The sequence below is a fragment of the Crocuta crocuta genome, unplaced genomic scaffold, assembly GCF_008692635.1.
Source record: "Crocuta crocuta isolate KB4526 unplaced genomic scaffold, BGI_CrCroc_1.0 scaffold54, whole genome shotgun sequence".
NCBI classification, from domain to species: domain Eukaryota; kingdom Metazoa; phylum Chordata; class Mammalia; order Carnivora; family Hyaenidae; genus Crocuta; species Crocuta crocuta.
This window is the reverse complement of record NW_027530356.1, coordinates 4,638,485-4,661,867: the sequence shown is the minus strand read 5'-3', so window position 1 is coordinate 4,661,867 and position 23,383 is coordinate 4,638,485. Positions and strand designations below refer to the sequence as shown.

General features: G+C 44.5%; 1 protein-coding gene and 1 long non-coding RNA gene across 2 annotated transcripts in view; both read right to left on the bottom strand.

The window, feature by feature from the left end:
* MED12L (mediator complex subunit 12L) overlaps positions 1-334 on the bottom strand; it is a 325,934-nt gene extending 325,600 nt beyond the window's left edge. Inside the window, exon 1 of the mRNA XM_077765916.1 lies at positions 217-334. The gene's annotated coding sequence lies outside the window, so the exon portion shown is untranslated. The remainder of the gene's footprint in view (positions 1-216) is intronic.
* A 7,144-nt stretch (positions 335-7,478) lies between these two features.
* The window catches only part of LOC144233109 (uncharacterized), a 66,673-nt gene continuing 50,768 nt past the window's right edge, over positions 7,479-23,383 (bottom strand). The window contains exon 3 of the long non-coding RNA XR_013335593.1: positions 7,479-7,758. This is a non-coding gene — a long non-coding RNA (uncharacterized LOC144233109). The remainder of the gene's footprint in view (positions 7,759-23,383) is intronic.

Genomic DNA, 23,383 nt, shown 5'->3' with positions numbered 1-23,383 from the left:
GAGGAGTTGGCTGCGAGCGCGCTCCGATCCGCGCCTCCGGGTTTTCGCAGCCGCAGAGCGCGCAGCCCGCGGGCCGCGGAGCCGGGGTTGGTCCTGGGGTGAAACTGGGCTAGGGAGGGGGTGCCCCCAGCCCCCCTCTCCCGGCCGCGGGCCGCGCTGTCTGCCACGACCTCTTCTCGGGGTCGCCGTCCCCGTGGCCTGGGCCGGAAACCTCACCTGCGCCGGGCGTGCGGAGGGAGGGAGGGAGGCGATCCTCCAGGGGAGACCTTGGTCATCCAACCCGCCCGCTCGCTCCGGGGCGTGGGCACCGAGATGCTGGGCCACCTGCCGCGAGCACTGCGCGACCGGAGCCGCGGGGGCGGGCCCGGCCGGTCCCGAGGGACCCCGCGGGAGGCGCGCCCGGAGGATGTGCCGGCACTCGTCCAAGAATGATGGCTGCCATTTATGGAGCCCTCCTTTCGCGCCAGGATCTTGACAGTTTAAAGGTCTCTGGTCCTTAAAGAAAAAAGCAAAACCTTACCAGGTTTTACCGTACCCTTTTTATAGATGGAGAAATCGAGTCAGCTCAGCGAGGCCCAGTGACTTGTGCCAAGCCACAAAGCGATCTCTGCCTGATCCCAAGTTTCTGACCTATTTTCCACGACTTGAGGTTGGAAGGACTAGGTTCCTGAAGTGCTCTTGCCTGCCTGTGTCACGTCCCCCACACCTTGGGGAATTTCCGGACTCCCGGCTCCACCTTCTATAAAACGGTATACTCAGGGCCGAATCCAAAGCCTCGGAACAGCCGCTGGCATATATATATAGTGGGTGCTCAGGTGTTGCCCAGTATCTAAATTATCTACTTACCTCAGCCGACTTGAAGCAAAAGGGAAGGAAGAAAGGGTAGAAGATAAGAGTATGGAATGTGGTAGAAGCCAGTTTCTCACTCCTGACCCGGATCTGTTAGCTCTTCTGTACGCAGCCTAAGGTCAAGCCAGGCCTGTAGTTTTTGGTGTCTTTACTCAATGTGAGTATGTACTTTTAGAGAACAGTAACCTCCACCAGAAGGCATTTCTTGAGCACTTTCTGCACCCTCCTCCAAGGGTTTTTCTTCCTAATACCCTGGGTGTAACTTCAAAGCCAAGCTTGCCTTTGTGACAAAGGCATCAATCAAATCTAACTTCCTTTCTTGAGAAAAAGGAGTTATCTAACTTTATTAGGAAAATCATCAAAGAACAAAAAGCAGGAGAAATGGTATAATGAACTCCCAAGTACTCACCTCCTGGCTGTGACAATTATCAAAGTTTTTCCATTCTTCTTTCATCAACCCCCCCACCCCCACCCCCAACTAGTTGACATGCACTAGAAAGAACATGTTACTCATTGTTGCAACTTAAGCACAAAGCATAGAACACCACCTGCAGGGCACTTAAAAAAATGTTTGTTGGCTGGTAAAATAGATGATAGGTGAGTATGTGGGTGGGTGGGTACGTAGGTGGGTAGATCACTGGTGGTACTTTAGGGATAAGTCATGCTGTTGTGTTAGTCTGATAGATGTAATCTAAATTCCTCCCTTGGAATACCTAGGCAAGAGTCTCTCTACCTGGCCTCCACAATGGAAAAACTTGAAGTGCTCCAAATTGTATCTTTTTTTAATGTTTATTTTTGAGAGAGAAAGAGAGCATGAGCGGGGGAGGGGCAGAAAGAGAGGGAGACACAGAATCCAAAGCAAGCTCCAGGCCCTGAACTCAAACTCACAAACTGTGAGAACATGACCTGAGCTGAAGTTGGATGCCTAACCAATTGAGCTACCCAGGTGCCCCTAAGATTTTATTTTAAAATCAAAGTGTGTTAGTAATGTGTCCCAAGTGTTTGTGAAAAAGAGTCCTGGTCTCCCTAACTCCCTTGTCTTGAGACAGTCTGGCATGGGGGAAAACAAATGAGCACGTTAATGCACTGAGACACTAACTCAAAAATCATTCTTTTACTACATGGACTTCACATGGGCATTTGGCTCCATCATCCCAGCACGTGTGTCCTTCATGATCCAGCCTCATCCACCAATCCAGTTTTTCCTCCTTAATCCCTCACCCCGGTTAGTTCTCATTCCTATTTCTAAGCATGGAATTCCCAGATGCTTCATTTTCCAATAGCCACCTGGGGACCACCCTTACAGTCTAGACAAGGCTCATCCCAAACTCTTGAGGCACAGGGTGATTTGTCGGTTCTCTCAGGGCCCTTAGCACTTAATTCTCATTTTTATTTATTTTTTAGAAGATTTTTATAAACAAGGAATCTTTCCTTTTTTAATAGTTTTTATTTTGAGACAGAGAGCATGAGTGGGGGAGGGGCAGAGAGAGAGGGAGACACAGAATCTGAAACAGGCTCCAGGCTCTGAGCTGCCAGCACAGAATCCGATATGGGGCTAGAACCCATGAACTGCAAGATCGTGACCTGAGCCAAAGTCGGACGCTTAACCAACTGAGCCACCCAGGTACCCCTAGAAGATTTTTCTTAAAGTTTATTCATTTTTGAGAGAACACGAGTGGGGGAGGGGCAGAGAAAGGAGGAGACAGAATCCGAAGCAGTATCCAGGCTGTGAGAGGTCAGCACAGAGCCCAATGCGGGACTCGAACTCATGAACTGTGAGATCATGACCTGAGCCATAGTTGGACACTTAACTGACTGAGCCACCCAGGCACCCCCACTTAATTCTCATTTTAATAGCTCATCATTTACTGCCATGCATTCAGGTATGTCACAGAATCGTCTTGTTCTCCCATCCCCACTTTATGCTCTTGCTCTCCTTCCATTTAGGTTAGTCTTGAAACTAAGGACAGTTAACCCGGAAGCCCCTGTGATCTATGCTGTGCATGAATTTCCCATCTTAATCCTGTTTAATACAGCAGAGAGGCACAAATTCTTATTGAATAATGTGAGTCTCTATTCCTGTAAGGAGCATCTTATCTTTATTTTTTTTCTAATTTTTTTTTTTTATTTATTTCTAGGAGAGAGAGAGAGAGACAGCGTGAGCAGGGGAGGGTCAGAGAGAGAGGGAGTCACAGAATCTGAAACAGGCTCCAGGCTCTGAGCTGGCAGTCAGCATAGAGCCCGATGCGGGGCTCGAACCCACGAACCGCGAGATCATGACCTAAGCGAAAGTCGGACGCTTAACCGACTAAGCCACCCAGGCGCCCCAGGAGCATCTTATCTTTAATTGGCTAGTGATGCCCTGGGCCTGGGAACAGTTTGGGCTGAAAAGGAATTACTCAGAAAACCAAATGCTCCCCAGGCAGGTCCCAGTCTAGACCACAGGCTAGCCAGAAGTGAATTCAGGCACCTGAAGAAGTTTAGTACACCTGGTGAAAGAAAGGGATTGACATGTGGCCAGATAAGGAGTAACGATAAACCATTTTAAGCATATAGGACTTTATCCTTCAAGTATGAAACTCAGTCTCTAGGGCTGCTTTTGTGGGTTGACAAATGTTTAAAAGCTGACTCTTTTTTCTAGGTCACATTCAAGGGCTCCTCAAAGATCTGTTAGCCTCAGGAATCACGTTAACTGATAATGTTCCTTCTGCAAGCCCCAGTTTTCAGTGTTCTGCAAGGAGCCCCTCATAGCTGGGACTCCCTTTGTAGTTCTGGACAGTCTGTTTAAGACAGCTCATGGCTGGCTTTCTCTATAGTTGGCCTGCAAGAAATACACAGATGTCTTTGCCTGCACATATTCTAGTATAAGCATTTTCTCACCCGCTCTCTCTCCTTGCCCACCATGGACACATTCTGCAAGCCAAAGCTCTTCACCTTGAATGTTCTCCAGTCTCGGTCACAGACCAATTCCTCAAGTTCATTCAAACTGCAGTGTTTCAAATGTCAAGTGCCGAGGCCAGTGGTCCCCTCAAAGCTCTTTTCTTTCACAAGGTCTGTCTGTGGTGAGGAATAAGATTTCTCTGGCAAAAGTCAACATAGAATCGTATTTCAGAGTAGGTTTCCACTAAATGAGAATGGAAAATAGTTAGGAGCAGAGGAAAGGTGCTGACCCACCAGGAGGCTGTCATCCTATTATCTCTATTTTACAGATTCACAGGTGAGGCTCCAGAGGTGAAGTACCTGGCATAAGGCCATTGAGTCAGCAAGTGGAAAAGCCAGGATCAAATCTGGATCCCTCTGACTCTCCAACCTCCACTCATTATTGTCAGTGTGTTCCATGTATTAATTATCATTTACATAACACATAGAAAAGTAAGCCTCAGAAGACAGATCTGGTATAAGAGAAGCAAAACTCCTGACAGCTTGCTCTAGTATAGAGCAGGCTTCCACTCAAGTGGAAAGAAACAATTCTCAGTGTAGTGCCTGTAGGTGAAGTAATTACAGTTGCTGGGTTTCCCCGTGGGACTGATGCTTGTCCAGGTGTATATATTACTGTGTTTTGTTAACAGATTGTCTACAGGCAGTCTTGCTTACCTTCAGTTTTCCTTATATCCCCATTACATTCAAATGTATTTGTCCTGTGCCTACTTCTGACTCAAAAAAGAAAACTCTTCCCCTTCTTTTAGCCTCTTAAAGAAAAGGAGAAATGAGAATGACTTGAGAAGGTAGGTCAGGACAGAGAAAAGAGAAACGGGGGATTAATCTGGGGACATTCCAACCAAATGGAATTTTTCATGTAGTCTTTAGGCCACTTGTAGAGATGTAGACATTAAGGCTCCCTAAGGCAGCACTGCCAACAGAATTATATTGCTAGCCAAGTATGTACTTTTACATTTTTTAGGAGCCACATTATAAAGGTAAAGAAATAGGTGAAATTAATTTTAAGAATACATTTGCTTTGGGGCACCTGTGTGGCTTAGTCGGTTAAGCATCCAGCTTCAGCTCAGGTCATGATCTTGCAGTTGGTGAGTTCGAGCCCCTCATCGAGTCTGCTCTGGATTCTGTCTCCCTCTCTCTCTGCCCTTCCCCAACTCACACTCTGTCTGTCTCTCTCAAAAAATAAATAAACATTAAAATTTTTTTAAAAAATACATTTGCTTTAACCCACTGTGGCCAAAATATTGATCATGTTTTTAACGTGTTAATGAGATATTTTACATCCTTTCTTTATCCTAAATCTTAGAAATTCAGTGTGCATTTTACACTTAAAGCACATCTCATTTCATCTATTAATTAGTTTTAGTAATCTCTACATCCATTGTGGGGCTCAACCTCACAATCCCAAGATCAACAGTCATACACTCCTCAGCCAGGTACTCCAAGCACTTCTCATTTCAGACCAGCCAATTTCATGTTCAGTAGTCACATGTGACCAGTGACTACCTTATTGGTCAGCCCAGCTCTAAGGGACATTTCAGTGCTAGTGAACCTGTAACATAGGAGATCTTAATAAGATCACTGAGGAGGCAGGTGAGTTTCCAAATTACAAAAACAAAAAGTAATAAAAGTCATAAAACAGGAGGAAGGTGAAGATGTAAAGAAGAAAAGTAAGGACAACTTGGGAAAACCATGGACAACCCCCCAAAACACCTCATCGCTAGAGAAATGGAAGTGTCAGGAGGGACAAGGACATAGAAAAAAGAAATGTGGGGGCTGAAAATCAAAGGATGAGATAAGAGAGTTTTGAATTACAAAGCTAAATCCATGGCTTCATTCACCTGCCAATAGTTGCCACTGCATGTACCAAAAAAAAAAAAAAAGCCTGCTGATTGATATAGGGACAGTAGGGTGACACACAAATTTAGGTCGCTGATGATCATGGTTACATACTCAGCTTTTCAGCACCAGAATCTTATTTTATTAGCTTACTCTGAGCTGTTTAAAGCTCGACAAGGCTCAAACAAATGCTAAACAAACCCAAGAAAGGATCAGTAGAAGAGCAGAATGTTAATTTGTGGATACACAGCAATTGGTCTTTTCGGGACTAAAATAGGTATATTCCCTTACTCAGATCACCCCCCTTCAAGGTTGTGGAGATTTTTTTTATTTTATTCATTTCCTTTTAGTAATCTCTACACCCAAAATGGGGCTCAAACTCACAACTCTGAGATCAAAGATCACATGCTCCATCAACTGAGCCAGCCAGGTACCCTACCCCCCTTGCTAGTTGTAAAATTTGCTGTAAAACCGAAATAGTACGTAGAGATTTGTTCAGTGAGCATGAAATTAAAGCAAAGAATTGGATAATGTCCAAGGATTGTTTACTCAGACTGACCCACAGTGGAAGTCATCTTCCTTGTGACAGAAGTAGTACAGAAGCCATGGGCTCTATTGGGCCCTTTGGTGGATATACAGATAGATTGTTACTGCCCAGTGCATTTTACTGTTTATTATACCAGAGGTTCCTGCTGGCCCACAAACATGTCTTTTAGGTTTGTTTGTTTTGTTTCAGGCTTATACAGCCACTTCTGGACTCTAGAAAACTCTGCCCACAGTGGGTCCCCATTCTCAAATGATCTCGATCTGCTGGACTTGAAACCAGCCTGCCCCTTTGAGTGTAGCCTGTTGTCACAGCAGCATCTGACCAGCTCACCTCAGAGAACTGTTCACCTGACTACCTCCTATGGCTCATGAGAGTGAGATTCCTATTATGTAGAGACCTGCTGGCCAGGCCTGTCTTCAGGTTTTCCTGTGGAGAGAGTGAGCAAGCAAGAGCACACAGGAGATTGACTCATGTTCAGTTACATGATTATTAGGTTACTGCTTCCTTATTGTTAACTAGTCTAAGAATCCAGTCTTCATCATTTACTAGTTAGAAATTAAAACTCATCTTTAGGATGGGGTACTTCTGAGGAAAATTGAACTTATATTTATTAATTATGAAATATTTCCATTTTGAGAGGAGTATTTATTTCCCAGGTCTAGGGACACCCTCTTACACTTCCTTATATACCTACTATAGTTACACAGAGCAAGAAAGCCTAAAAAATATATTGGACAGGGAGAAACTGGACATTACATAAAACATATTGACAGATTGAAATGATAACTAAACGTAACAGGATCAAATTTTACATAAGAATAAACTCTTTTCCCTCCAGCTACCAGATGTATCAAAGACAGGTTGGGATCCACTGTTTGCTAAATCTAAAGTTTAAATTCTAAGCAATAAAAAACAAATGCTGCCAATCTTTTGGTCTCAGTAGCATTTGATGCATAGTATGCAAATCAATTATCTGATTCCTTTATATAATAGCCTTTTTTATTAGTATTTTTAAATGATTCCAATTCCCCAACATCCTCACCACTGTGCCTCTCCGCTGAGCTGTTAACAAATGGTAAAATTTACACATTTGACTTTCATCTTCCTTCATTTCTTCTGCTCCCACTCTGGCAAGTTGCTGTCAGGAAGCTGAAATGGTCAGCAGGAGAATGGAAGAAAAGAGAAGCAGAATGCCCGCTGTGTCTTCAAACAGGAAAACCAGAGCTTGTCTCATCTTGAACTGACCACAAATAATTTGATAAAGGCGGTGGCTCAGGCCTCTCCTTTCNTGAAACTCTGTCCTCACCCATCTCCCTCTCTGCTTTCAGCCTGACCCAGCCAGTCTACTCTTGCCTCTGTTCTAATGCAGGCTGCTCCCAGGGTCTCCAGCCTCCCTTTATGGCTGCTCAAAGCAGACTCCTCTGCCTCAAGATGCCTTGAACTTGAATTTACTGTCTCCGTTGCTCATCGCTGGCGCCCCCAGCTGGCCACTATTTTCTGCTGGCAGGACAGGACCAGGTGGCTGAGGTTCCAGGGGTCAGGAGAGAAGGGTGAACACCTCTTGAGCACAGCTGGGGCGTGTGGAGCTGCAAAGTGAATATAAAACTTATGTCACAGGAAGAATGTGGCAAATGAAGATGGAGAAGTGTGTCGAATAAGCGAGGGAGCCTGTAGGAGTTGGGTGCTGTCAGTCTAGGTAAATGGGAACATGGTTATGATAACTGTGGGAGACAATGGCATGTCAGTGCATATGCATGCCAGAGCAAATAGAGGGCAGACATCTCCCAACTTTATAGTAAAGAATCATCTTATATCTCTATCCACATGTAAGGCCTACTGATTCATACTTGCCCAGGTAGCTCTAATACATCCAGTCCTCAGTAATCCCTCAGCCATAGCTGTAGTCCTAGCTCTCAACATGTCTCGCCTTGGGGCGGCACCTGGGTGGCTCAGTCGGTTGAGCGTCCGACTTCAGCTCAGGTCATGATCTCACGGTTCGTAGGTTTGAGCCCCGGGTCGGGCTCTGTGCTGACAGTAGCCTCAGAGCCTGGAGCCTGTTTCAGATTCTGTGTCTCCGTCTCTCTCTGACCCTCCCCTGTTCACACTGTCTCTCTCTTTCTCTCTCAGAAATAAATAAAACATTAAAAATTTCTTAAAAACACATTTCTTGCCTTGGATTATCCTTATACCCTAGCTTGTCTCTCTGCCCCAGCTACTTCTTTTTTTGGAATCCAATGCACAAGGTGTCCAGATTAATTTTTCAAAAATCCTCATTGCACTACACCATTCCTTGCTGCAACTCTTTGCTAAATCCCCACTACTTTAAATATCTAAAATTTGAACTCCTCAGTCTTAAAAATCAAGGTTTTCTCATAAAGTGCTGAAAGGATGGAGGCTCATGTGGGCTCGGTTTGGGAAGTCAACTGGGCCATCACCCAGGGATACTTTTACCTCTTCTTCTTTAAAGTCAGAGGGAATCCCATTCCTACACAATGGGAGCACCACAGGGGCAGGGTGGTGCAAATACCCTGCTTAAGCCTGTCTGAGTTGTTGAAAAGTCGCTTTCAACTCTACCACCTCTTGTACCTAAGTAAGACTGTAGGTGCCCCCAGAGATGGAGGCTTCGGAAGTTCTGATTCGCTGTGGGGTAAACCAATTGGTAGAGAGCAGCAGGAATAAGAACCATTCCCATATCTGTCCCACAGGGACACCATCATAGTCCCGGCACAACCTACTCTTAGAAGGAACTAAGGACAGGATTCACAGGCAAAGCCAGCAACCGCCTGTTACCAGCAGGCTGTGTCATTTCTAGGGAAAGAAGTCATGGAACAAAGAAGTGGTCATATGTGCCATGGTGGGCCCATAACTGCTCCTCACTAATGCTGAAAGAAGGAAGCAGTGTCCATTCCCCAGCAAGCCTCAGTAGCCCATTCACAACAAATCCCATCTAGCCAGGGCCAATAGGCAACAAGGTCTGGCTGGATAGCCTGTGATGCTTTGACTCTAATTCAATAAGAAAGTCAATCAAGCAGGCTTGGCCACCCAGATCAGTGATCTGGGCCAGTTCCTTCCTTAAACCTGTAGTGAGACTTTCCTAGATCTGTATCTGGAACTCAGCCTTTCAGCACCCTGGGTAAGCAGGTGGGATCTAATCACATAGTAGCCCAGTCATCCCCACCAGGCCAAGCCAGGAAGCCTTTGGCTGCACCCATTTGGGGACAGCTGTGGTCAAGAAACTCCATTTGCTTAGCACATGTTTATTGAGCATATATTATGCAGGTATTTGTACTGGGAATACCAAAGTGACATGACTCTGAATCAATGGCACTTACAGAATATAGAAAAGACAAATAATCACATAAACTAATATAAAATTGTAACTATGACAAGAGGTCAAGGAGAAAGACATAAATCTCTGAGATTCTAGAAGGGGGATTTCTCATGTAAGAAATTCTTGGGTTAAGACCTAAAAATTGAATAGGAATTAACTAGACAAAAAGGAAGGAAGAATGTTCTAAGCAGGAACAGCATTTGCAAATACCCTGTGGCTACTAAGACTAAAAGAAAGCCAGCATGCCTGGAGAGAAGAGGGAAAAGGAGAGACCAGTGTGAGGTGAGTCTGGGAGGTGATGAAGACACAGACCATGTAGGACAGTATAAACTGTTGAGGAATTTTGTCTTTATCCAGTAGGAAATGGGAAGCCATTTTTTTTTTTTTTTTTGAAGTAGGCTCCATGCCCAATGTGGGGCTCCAACTCACAGCCCTGAGATCAAGAGTCACATGTTCTACCAACTGAGCCAGTCAGGTACCCCAGGAAGTCATTTAATAATTGTAAGCAGAAGGATGTCACAGTCAGATTTATATTATGAAGAGATCACTTTGCATCGTAGAACATGTATTAGAAGACCAGTTAGCAGGCAATTGCAAGTCCAAGCAGGAAATGATGGTTGCTTCTCTTAGGCTGAGAGCGGTAGTGGCAGAGGTAAGTGGACAGAGTAGAGTGATATTTGAGAAATAAACTGACAGAATCTGGTGATGATCAGATGGGGGTGTAGGGAAGAGAGAAGAGAGGGCTCAGGAAGACTCCTAGGTTTCTGGGTTGCAGAACAGGATCGATGAAGGTGTCAGCTACTGAGAAAGAGAAACCAAAGGAGAGCCATGTTTCTGGTCCTCTGATGGGGGTAGTGTGGTAAGTAGAGCAAGAGTTCGGTTTGGACACGATGAGGAGTAGGAGGTCATGTGGTAGCCAGCCTCTAAAACAACCCCCAGGGATCCCTGAGTCTTGGTATTCACATCCTTATATAATTATTTTCCCTTGTATGTGGCTGGATGTAGCGTTTTGGTTTGTTTTGTTTTAAGTAATCTCTGTGCCCAATATGAAACTCAAACTTACGATCCTGAGACCAAGAGTCACATGCTCCACCAACTAAGCCACCAGGTGCCCCGTACTTAGTGTTCTGCTTCTAATGAATAGAACAAAACAAAAGTGATGGGAATTTACTTCTGAGATTAGATTACAAAGAGACTGTGACTTCCATATTCCTCACCCCTCTCTATCCCACCCCCACCCTAACCCTCCCACCTCCCCACCCCCACCGAAATCCTTGTTCTGGGGAAGTAAGCTGCCATGCTGCAAGTAGCTCTGTGAAGAAGCCCTGTGGTAAGGAACTGATGTCTCCAAGCAACAGCCAGAATGGACCTGAGACCTATCAGCCACATGAGTGGGCTTCAAAGTGGGTCCTCCCCCATTTGAGTCCTGACATGACTACAGCCTGACCACAACCTTCATTGCAGCCTCCTGACTGAACCAAAAGATCTCATCATGCCACACTTGGATTGCCAGCCCACAGAAACTATGAGCTAATAAATGTTTATTTTTCCTTTATCAAGTAAATTCTACACCCAATGTGGGGCTTGAACTCACAACCTTGCGATCAGGAGTCACAAACTCTACCAACTGAGACAGCCTGGTGTACCTGTTTATGGTTTTAAGGGGGAAGTTTTGGGATACTTTGTGACACAGCAACAGATAATTAATACAGGTTTCCTTTATAAAGTCAAATATTTTATATAGAGGACATGCTAAAGTGGGGGCCTGGCTGGCTCAGATGGTGGCTTTGTGACTCTTGATCTTGGGGTGTAGCTTTGAGCACCACATTGGGTGTAGAGATTAGCTTAAAAAAATAAAATCTTAAAAAAAAAGAAAACATGCTAAGTTAAAAATTAGATGTTATAGGTCAAAAGCTCAGAAAAGTCTGAAGTAAAAATATAAATTTGAGATTGATACCCACTTAGAAAATGTGAGGTAAAAGAAGAGAGATTTTTGAAAAGTCTTGAAAATCTCTATAATTGATCAGACAAGTAGAGCTGGATGAGGTTGCAAAGGAGATAGAGAAGGAACAGCTGGCGGGGTGGGAAAAAAGCCAGGAGAGAGTTGAATCATGTAAGTCAGTAGAAGAGTGTTTCAAAGAAGTAAGGGAAGATCAAGAAAGAGAAAAACTGAAATACTGGTTTTAGTATAAGTGTAAGTCATAATTCCAGTAAAAGATGCTAGTTATGGGTGGACTAGAAGCCAGAACTGTGGGGCTAGAGGTTGGTAGATATAGAAATGAAGACAAAAAGTATAGACTTCTCTACAAATTTGACCTGTGATGGTGAGAAGAGAGATCAAGTAGAAGCTGGACGTAGACTATGACTGTGTGGTTGTTTCTATTATTTTTATTTTAGAGAAGGAGTGAAAACAGGGAGAGAGGCAAAAGGAAAGAGAGAGAGAGAAAAAAGAGAGAGAGAGAGAGAGAATGAATCCCAAGCAGGCTCCATGCTTAGCACAGAGCCCGACGTGGGGCTCCATCCCACGACCCTGGGTTCATGACATGAGCCAAAATCAAGAGTTGGGTTGGACGCTCAACTGACTGAGCCACCCAGGAACCCCTGATTGTTTTGTTTTTCAATTTATATATAAATAAAATAGGAAAGATTCAGGACACCTGGGTAGCTCAGTTGGTTAAGGGTCTGACTCTTGATTTCAACTCAGGTCATGATCTCACGGTTCACAGGTTTGAACCCCACATCATGCTCTACACTAACAGTGCAAAGGCTGCTTGGGATTCTCTCTCTGTCTCTGTCTCTCTCTGCCTCTCCCCCAGTCACACTCTCTCAAAATAAATAAATAAACTTAAAAAAATGAGAAAGATTAGGTGAGAGGAAAAGGTTGAATACACAAGAAAAAAAGAAGAAATGATGATAGTGTAAGGTTCCTAAAAGATAGGAGGATATTCTCCTTAGAGGGAAGGTGGGACAGCTCTGCTGTTAGACCAGGAGAAAACGATCCCAGGACAGGTACATGTTAAGAGAGTTCCTATGTGAACTCCTATTCCGATTTCATTCCTATGAAAAAGCTCCTCTTTTTCTCCCTAATATGGCATAAGATCATCTGCTTAAAGAAGAAAAAAGGAAAGGGAGATTGGAAGATTGAGGAAAAGAGAAGGTTTCCATAGTCACTATGGAAAAATGGGAAAGTGAGAAACAGAGAATTGTAGAAGATTTTTGTGTAGTATGAGAGGACCTGTTTGAAGTTAATGACCTGGAACATATAGTGAAATCAATCTGCCCCATTGGGTAATGCTCAGCTGCTTGGCTGCAGGCACAGAGAAACAGGTAGTTGGGTTCATCCAGGTTTAGACCTGAGACAAATGGAGGCAACAGATGGACAAGGAAGTTTAGGGGAGTAGAAATGGGAGTAGAGAAATGTAGGGCATAAAGGAAGTTACAGAAATACTACTCATGAAATCCATGCTGATAGAAAGGCAAGGTTGATGGATCAGGAGATGGAGGAGGAACAGCAATGCCAATATTGCTTAAAGAAGAGTTGGTATGAGAGCAGTTGAATAAACACCTGGAAGAAGGTGTGGTTACAGTCAAGCAAAGGAGTGCCTGAGTTAGCCATTTTGGAGGAGAAGCATTACAATACCTGGGGAGTTCGTATGGGAGCAGATGGCTGAAGAGGAGAGGAAATCACTAATGATGAAAAGAAGGTTGAGCACCTATGTGGCGATGGTGGACAGGCTACCCACCTGGGTGTCATCCAGAGTAATCAAGGCTTGGGTGAAGGGGGCAAGCAATTGGGTTGCCCTATGGAGCAATGGGATTTTTGCTCATTGTCAATGCACATAATGAATGGGAGGATCCCCAGGAGATGAAGCAGCAACAGGAGGTAAGGCAGAATATCTAAATGCCATGAGTACAAAGAAACAGAGTTGGGTTTTTTTGAAGTTTACTTATTTATTTTGAGAGAGAGAAGGAGAGAGCATGTGTGCACATGCATGAGCAGAGGAGAGAGAGAGAGAGAGAGAGAATATGCTGTCAACACAGAGCCTGAGGGAGCGCCCCATCCCACAATCCTGGAATCATGACTTGCGCCAAAAATCAAGAGTCAGATGTTCAACCGACTGAGCCACCCAGGCACCCCGAAACAAGGTTTTAAAGAGGAGAGTGGAAATGCACTGTGAGAGAGTGAGGGTGACATTGGTGCAGACACTGTTCTCAGCCTGATATCTTTATCCTTCTTCTTCTTTACTGACAAAATTCTGATTTTGTTCTGGGGTGCAGAATGCCACCTAAATCCTCCAGATTCATTCCCCTGCATTAAGGCCATGTGGCCCAATGGAATATAAGCTTAATTTTCTTAGACAATTTGGGAATGTTTTTGTTTCCTGATGCAAACATCACGACTTCTTGTTTGGAATTCAGACATGATGGCTGGGTTGCAGTGGCCATATTGTGACTAAGCAGTTGTAAATATGAGAAAAAAGCAAAGACAGTCACAGCGATGTGAGTCCTCCTTTTGACTGGCCACCAAGCCGATTTCAGCAGCCGTCTACATCCAGATTTCTGCTTATATGAAGAAAGATGAACACTGCTTCATTAAGCCAGTGCTAGCTGATTTTTCTATTATTTGTAATTAATTAGACTCACCATAGAGATATCAATCCACCTCGTTCTGAAATACAAGGGATAGGAGAAAATAGTTACCTCAAGGGGAGGGTGCAAAGGAAATAGTGCCCTCAGGGAAGTGGCCAGCTTTAGCAAGATAAAAGGCAAGGGGTAAGGGAGTGCTTTGAAGACATTTAGCAGGCAGGGGAACTTGCTAGTCTTGGAGAAAGGGTTCAAGGGCCAGAAGAGAATGGAAGAGAATGAGAAGGAGAGGATGGGTGGAAGGCTGGGAGAGAAGGATGCAGAGATTCAGGACAATGATTGTGGAAGCAGATCAAATGACCGCATGGGCCCGTGGAGGTTGAGATTACACGCTGGACCTTGATAAGTGCAAACAGGAATGAGACACGTGATGGATTTGATCTCCAAGTCTCCTTGAGAGTAGAAACGTGTGTTATCTTCCCGGAGGGATTACCAGGTTGCGTGTGTGGAACCATCAGCTACCCACATCCTCAGTTAGCAAGACAAGAGAAATGTCATCCTTTTAGCCTCTCTAGAGAATCACCATGGGGGTTCGAAGCTGCATAATGAAACCTGGCAATTTCTCTGGATTCCCTCCAAATGTCCCAGGCGCAGGAATGGAAGGGGCCCCTGGGAGGAGTGACTGCAAGCCACAGGGCCTGCTAGGGCCGGGTTGGGGAAGCATTTTGCCCTCTCCTCTGGTAATTGGCCCACAAGGGTCGTTATCTCCCTCAGGAGGCTGGTGTTCCCCTCCCTGAGACCTCACAGTCCCAAAGCAGAGTGACAGCGTGTGCCTGGTAGATCTTCCACGTTGCCATAGCAACAGGCTTGCCCCTGGAGCCGTGGGTTCATGGCAAAATGATCAGGCCTTTCTTAAAGGTTGCTGATGTGGGTTTGACCAGGATGCAGGCCAGACATGTGGACATGAAAGCTTGGAGCCAAGAATATGCAAACCAGGAATTTTACTCCAAGTGGTCAAAAGCCTAAAGAACCCACAAATGAATACAAGCTAAATCCAACAGGGAGCCAGGAGTCAAAAAAGGAGAACTCAGCTATCCTGTCTAAGGCACATGCCCATGATATATTTGTGGGGAGAAGGGGTTGGTAACGGGAGTAAAGGAAGAAGTCAGAGCCAAAGGGGCCAGAGAGTCTATGATTCCTCTCCATTGGCGGCTGGCCACATGATGTGGTGACCCAGCTGCTTTCATATTCAGGGACATTGTGTGGCCCCTGGCTGCCCTCAATCCTGTTCAGCCGTGGACAGCTTACCTTTCAGCCTCTCTGCAGATTATACCCCCATTCTTGCTCTGAGTTAATGAAAACCAATTCTGATGATATTAGGACTCCATCTTCACCTTCTGCCTCAATCCTTTCACCTGAATGGACTCCTCAGCATCTCTCTGTGGGGCTATAAAACTGCAGATACCCCCCAGGATATCTGACCAGTCTATACCACCAAACCTGATTGGTACTTTGTGCTACAGTTCTCAACCAGATCTGGAATCCAAAGCTCTCTGGGCTGAGACCTGGTGGAATATATGCTGCATAAGCGAAGTGTCCTTTGAGAGTGCATTCCTAACAAGTGGCACAGAGTCTGTCACGTAGCAGGATCTTGGTAAATATTCACAGAATGAACGTTCATTGGCAACTTTTTCAGCACTTGTCTACACTCCAGGTTACTGGACTCCTATGGGCACCTGCCATTGGCACGGTCCTGCTTAGTCCAGGCTAGATCCTCTTACCACCACCATCTCCTGCCCACTTGTCACTGAGATTAACTGTGATCAGAGTTATCCACCTGGGCAGACCTTTAGACACTAGTACCGGGACCGGGACAAGATTTCAAATGTCTCTTTAGCCATCGTAGTGGCAGCTTTTATAGCCCCTCCTTGGCGATGGCAGCACGAGTCCGCTGGCCCAGCCCTGCTTCATCTCAGCCTACTTCCTCCTCTTTATCAACTGAGAGAACCTGTCACCCTTTATAGTCAAGATCTGAGGAGCCTATGAGAGTTGTGGCGGTCTTGCAGATGGCCTTGAAGCTCTCCCGGCTGCAATAACCTCGGAGTAAACATCAGGATTATAATAATGTAATTCTATTCAGATTCACAGTTGAGGAATATAAAGTCTCTATCCAGATACACCATCTGAATACATTATCCAGAATTATGTACACACATCCCTTTAATTATATATTTATTAAATTGAGTGGGGGGTTTTTTTGGTTGCTTGTTTGTCTCTGCCACTGGAGTGTAAGCTCCATGATGTCAGGGACTATCCATTTTGTTTTACTACCTAAACAGTAATGTCTATAACTATTCAGTGGAGGAATAAACTACTTCTGACTGATCTCAGAGCAGCTGCTCTGTGTCCCTAGGAACCCAGTCCTCCTGCTGCCTTGTGGAATGCCCATTTCCTCCTTACCAGCTCTATCTTTCCATGGGCACATGTACAGCCACGGCCTCTGATGTTCACCACCATCGCCAAGGCAGCAGGGCTCCTTCCTTATCAAAGCCCCCAATGCTGTCACCCACCCGTATCTGCCAAAACCACACTGCACCAAGGCTGCTCAGCTGGGTCCCAGCCTACAATACTACTGACCTTGATAACATGCCAATGTGAAGATGCCTGGGTTCCCCACTGAAAGGGAGGTAATCTCTTTCCCCATCTTTTATACTCTCAACAAGGCTGCCTTGAACTTTCAGATAGTTTTTAATAAAAATAATTCTTTTTGGTCTTTGCAGTAAGCCCCTTTGCCTAGGAATCTGGCATACGCCCATCTCAGTGACCTGCATGGTATGTACCCAGACACTGGTATCAGACTGAGCTTCCATTCATTGTCTTTTCTCCCTGATTTTCACCCACGGAGCTCCCTCAGTTTGTCCTCTCATAGTCCCTGGGAAGGTCTCTGTCTCCCACTAGTCCCCTTAGCAAGACCTGGCATGTGTGAAGGAATCCTCCTGTGGGCACAGATAGAGCAGAAGTTGGAATGGACACAACACAAGGAATTTGGATTTTATCCTGTGAGTTCTGAGGAGCAAAGGAGGCCTTGATTTAGGAGATTGTCTTGAAGAGGCAGTGCCTTGGAGAGAGGTATTTATTTCCCTTGTATAGAATGGGGCATGGAGCAAGAGAGCTTTAGTCATTGTAATTCAGGCCCCAAAGGTCCGGACTGAACAGGATCCCAAACTCCTCCTGCATCTCTGTAGGAGTCGATGGTTCTCTCCTAATATTTCTGGCTTTCTGGGCACACAGTAGGACACCAATTCATGGCCCTCTGTGCTTGGGCATTGTCATATGACCAGCAGTAGCCAAGGAAGTGACATAAAGTGGTGAGAAGTGACAAGGGTCATGTAAATGCAGATGTGAGACCCTGCTGGTGTGATGGCTGACCGTGGGAGGGAATACCTGGCTGAGAGGTCAGGTGGCACAAGGAGCAGGTGTGATCACATGGGGGCCATTGCTGGAACCTTCCGCCATACCCGGAACCCCTGAGATGGTGGCCACTCTGTCGGCCTGGACTCTGAGAGGTCTTGAGGAGCACAGCCCTCACCACTGTCCTGTGAAGGACGAGGAGAATGAACAGGCTCCAAATCTAGTTTCAAGTCACTGGTGTTTGGGATTGTTGCCAGAGCCTATCCCAGCCTGAGATACACCTCCGCTTCTCTCTTCTCTGTTTTTCTTAACAAGTAACTTCCAGGAGGCTCTGAAACCTTCCTCCCTGGCCAGGAGCCTGGTGGGGCTCCGGAGCCAGGAAAAGCTCTGAAACAAATCACAAGGGTGACACTGCAAATTAGGTGTAGTCTTGTGGGTACAGCCTCATCACTGTAGCCATTGGTGGTTGGACTCATGCGACTACTCATTTAAACAGTCCTGGTTTCTTTCCTATAAAAACACAAAAATACCTCTAGAAACATCTTGGTGTTGAAGGGAAAGTGGCACCAGCCTTCTCCCTCCCCATAGGCGTACTTATTAGATACTTTTGCAGGGAAGGTATCAGTGACCTGGTCCGCATTCCAGACAAGGCTTATGCATCATACGGTCCCCTTCACTCTGGCATGTATTTCTTAACTGCTCTTGCCAGTGCGCTAAGCTTCGTTAGACAGGGGCTGGCCCTCAGAGCTGCCTAGCGGCCATCTCCTGTTTCCCTGGCTCCCTGAGGCGGAGCGGCGCTGTACACTAGGGGCCTTTCCTACGCCTTCTTATTCTCTAGTTTGGTCCTTTTCTTCTTAGACTCCCAGCCCTTGGATTCAGAAGTACATAGTGGGGAGATGGAAAGCCCCATTTTGACCACAGGCTTTTCACCTGAGCTTGTTTTGATACTGCCAGCAAGTGTGGCAATTGGTGTTCCACTGCAACGGCCCAGACTTCCCTCCAACGCATCCTTCTGAGTCTACGTGGACCTCCTGAGACTTTTTCTGCATGATTCAGAGGGTGGAGGCGGAGCAGTCAGTACATCCTCTCTATTCTTTGCACTCTCAGGTCAGAGAGCTGTTGGGGAGATATGCGGGCTCACCTTGCTGGCGCAGTGGGGCAGCCGGGTCCCCGGGACCTGCAGCTGCCACCAGATCCTCCTTCGGCTTCTCTGGTTCCTGAGCCAGGTGCCTGTTTAGCTCTGTGACCAGCACCAGCTGCTCCTGCAGGACCGCTAGTATCGAAGTTTCCAAGCAGTGGGAAACAACCTGGGTCTAGCTCATCCCACTGGGTTCCAGCTCATCCTTCCTGATGGCCTGCCCTGCAATGTCTGGGTCTGGCACCAGAAGCAGAGCCAACAGCCTCAGACAGATGGTCACCCGGCTACCACTATATATTGTATGAGGGCAGGTGCCCACAGTAAACCACTTACTAGATAGCACGCTCCATGCTCCTGCTTCTCTGATTAACCCCGTTGTGTTCTACACAGATGCTACTAACATGGCAGGTTGATTGTTCTCTCCCATTTTTCATCATTTGCCCAGTTTCTTTAACAATCACAGCATGGAGGATAGAAATAATTAGCAAGAGGGCCAAGCATTCCTGGGTTCTCTTACCATAGCTTCATCCACATGTATTCGGATGCACATCAAAAGAAATATGGAAGTCCTTAATGTGGCTGAAGTATCTCATGGTAATTCATGATATAATATAATATGATATAATTTGAATATAAAATCCAAAACAACAGTGTTTGTTACTTCAGGAAATAAGGACAGCAAGGAGCAGAGAGGCTAATCAAAGAGATGAGAAGACCACCTCCCTGCACCTGTGATTCATCCATCATTTTATTAAATACTTAATATGTGTTAGGAATTCTGTCTTAATATGTGTTAGAAGAATGGTTTTCTGTCTAACAGGAGCCACTCTGGGAGATTAGACTGCATACCAGCCATGGATGACTTTCAGTAGACAGTGGCTTAAGGGACATGCGGCATAGAAAGTTAGCCCCTTGCCTTAAGGTGGAACTAGCTTTGTGGTCCAACTCATGAGCTCCCTGTGAATGAGCCTGTAGCTAGACCCCAGCTGAGACCACATCCTGACTTACTCCCACCCCCCTCCCTTCTTGTCTCCTGAGTGTACTCCCTCAATAAATCATATGCTTCCCAAGCCCTTTCTCCAGTTCTGCTGCAAGGGAACCTGATCAGGAGGGTACTGACAGTGTCTCCACTTACAACAAAGAAACAGAAGCAAGGAAGGCCAAGGAACTTTTCCAGGAACCATCCCAGACCTCACTAAATAAAGCAAGTAGCATTTGAACCTAAGTAGTCTGAGCCTATGCTCTTTGCCACTGCTCCTCATTTGTAAAGAACTTGCTATGTGCCAATAAACACGGTGTCTCAGCAAACATTAGTTCTAGCCCCTTTGCTCAGGTACTCAGAAATTAAAGTCAATCATATAGGATCCTTGTACTTCCAGGAGCTTATAAGCTCTTGGAAGAGATAGTCACCAGTAGAAGGCATTGGTTATTGGCACACACACGCACACACACACACACACACACACACACATATATAATTCTATGCACACATATGCACATTCATACACATGTACCTGTGCCACACCTGCATATACATACATACATGTACACATGTACCTATACCACACCCTTACAATGGAATTCCCTATAGCTGCTAAAAAAGAATGTCATATGGGGAGCCTAGGTGGTTGAGGCAGTTAGGCATCTGACTTTGGCTCAGGTCACAATCTCACAGTTCATGAGTTTGAGCCCTGCATTGGACTCTCTGTTGTTAGCACAGAGCCAGCTTTGGATCCTATATCTTCTTCTCTCTAGTTCTTCCCCACTCATGTGCATACAGTCTTGCGCTCTCAAAAATAAACAGTCTTTGGGGCTCCTGGATGGCTCAGTCAGTTAAATGACCGACTTTGGCTCAGGTCATGATCTCACGGCTTGTGGGTTTGAACCCCGTGTCAGGCTCTGTGCTGACAGCTCAGAGCCTGGAGCCTGCTTCAGATTCTTTGTCTCTCTCTCCCTCTCTCTGCCCCTCCCCTACTTGCTCTCTGTCTCTCAAAATAAAGACATAAAAAAATTAAAAATAAAAAAGAATGTCATAGACTATGTTCTAAAAACATCTTTTAAATGGGAAAAATAATTTTTAAAAACCTAACATTTTAAATATTTTAACCATCTACATATATTTGTGTCTTTTTGTTCGTTTTGAGAGAGACTGAGAGAGTGCAAACATGTGAGGGGCAGAGAAAGAAGGAAGAGAAAGAATCCCAAGTAGGCTCTGTACTGTCAGTGCAGAACCCAACTCAGGGCTGCATCTAACAAACTGGGAGGTCATGACCTGAACTGAAACTGAGAATTGGATGCTTAACTGACTGAGCCACCCAGGTGTCCCTATCTGTGTGTTTTTAAACTCCCTATTATTTGGAAACACAAAGAAGGAAACAGAAATAATCCTACTGATACTGAAAAAAGAAATAGGGGCACATGGGTGGTGCTGACTTTGTCGCAGTTCATGATCTCATGGTTCATGAGTTTGAGCCCTGCCTCAGACTCTATGCTAACAATGTGGAGCCTGCTTCGGATCCTCTGTCTCCCTCTCTCTCTGCCCCTCCCCTACTTGCACTGTCTCTCTCAAAATAAATAAATTAAAACTTAAAAAAACATACACACACGAATACACAAACCCAGATGTATATTAATATGTCCAAAAGGATAGTTACGTATGTCAGAAAATAATAATAGTGCATATGTCAGGCTAACCTGTAGTCTGATGAACAGAAAACAATAAAAAATGCAGGTCATTTGAGAAAGTAATAATAAGAACATTAAATCTTTAGATATTCATTTGCTCCAATATTATTAAGTTATGTTTTCTAATGACTGAATTCCCACAAAGGCTGAATTCTAAGGCTCTCCCTTCTAACCTTGCAAAGCCTCTCTGTCTTGCTTTCTGACTCTGTGGCATCTGCCGATGGTCCCAATGTTGGGTTCCAAGGCCTGAACTGAGGTGAAATGATCATCGGGCCTGGGGGCCTGGGTGGGAGTTACTGCAGTGGCTCACTAACAATGACATCCAGCAAGTCACTTAAACTCTCGGAATTTCAGTTCTCATCTGTGTAAATGGAGAAAATAATCTTTACTTCACAGGATTTTTTGTGAAGCTTAAGTAGGGTAACGCTTGGATGACACCTCAGCCCAGCACATGAGAAGATGAAAATAAAGGAATAGATACTAAACAGAGCTAATAAACAGCAAGGGGTATAGACTGACTGCAACAGCCCCTGACCATTAATGTGATTTGACAACCACACAGTGTGGCCAGCAGTCAATGAAAAGAAATCACAGAGACTCCTTCACCAAGATTGACCAATTAACATTCTGCCACAGTTGTACTTGTTATTATTGTTAATGGTGGTGGTGATACTAGTAGTAGCAGTTTCAGTAGAAATATTTGAAGTAAACTGTAGACCTCATGACCCCTTGCCCCTTAAATTCATTAGTATCCATGTCATAATAGCAAAGACATTCTTTTCCACAAAAAATATCCAAATCTAGAGAACTTAATACTGATATAATATTATTTCCTAATACACACTCTATATTCCAATTGGCCAATTGGCCCAATTATGTCCTTATTAGTATTGTTTTCCAATCCAGGATCACATATAGTTCTCATTTGGTTTTTATAGCCTCTATGCAAAATCTTTGTTTTATTCCACTATCACACAGATTTCCTTCTAAATGTTTTCTTCTAGAAGTTTTATCACTTTAGCTCTTATTTTTTGTCTATAAGTGGATAATTTGTTAAGGGTAATATAATCTATTAATATAATTATTTACTTGATGCTCATATTGTCCCAATTTGACTGTACAAGCCTCTCCAAGCCAGCTCCCACGTCCTTTTGACAGATTCCCACACTTTTTGAACATATCCTTATTTTGTGGCATAACAAGATGATTCAGTTCACCTTGTATTCTAATGGTTCTAGCCCAAGGAATTAGCAATTTTCCCAAAGATCCTTGGTTCCTTTTAGTACAGTGATATTTAAAAATCATGATCTGGGCACTAGATTGCTCATTGCTGTTGAGGCATGACTGCTTCTGTCTGTCTATCTATGTATCTACGTGGATTACTCTAGATATTCCAAAGCAACAAATACCTTGGTGTTGTTTTTAGTCTCCTACCAGTTCCTATTTCTATTTATTTTCTCTCACAGTGAGAACTCTGGCTCCTAAAACACCAATGTATGTACTTGTTTGCTTAATTTGACAATACATCACAATAGTTTCAGAATTGCTATAACCATGAATGGTTTTAAAAAAGCCCTATTAAGTAGAATTTAAGATTTCTTTTTCACTATTTTTGGGGAGACTGAGGAGGCTTAAAGTATTGGTTCAAATGTCTCTTGAATTAATTCTCTTCTTTCTCTTCCATGTTGTTATCCCATTAATTTCAAATATTGTTAATTGGTTCCCATTAATTTCAAATATTGTTAATTGGTTTCTGTTTGCATTCAATTTTCTTTTTTTCTCATACTTGTTGCTTTAATTTAGTTTTGAATATGTAAAACATTAACAAGGTTTTAAAATCAAAACTATACAGAAAGCAAATGCAGAGAAGTGTTGATTCCTCCCTTTTTCCTTTCATTCTATTCCAACCCACCATCTGTAGGTAGCTGATGTTATTAATTTCTGCCTTATCCTTCTCATGTTTCTTTTTTAAGAAATAAGCTTTCTTACTCATATGGCATACTTTATACAGCTCTTTTTACTTTGTATACTTCCATGAGCTTCCCCCCCACGCCCCCCCCCC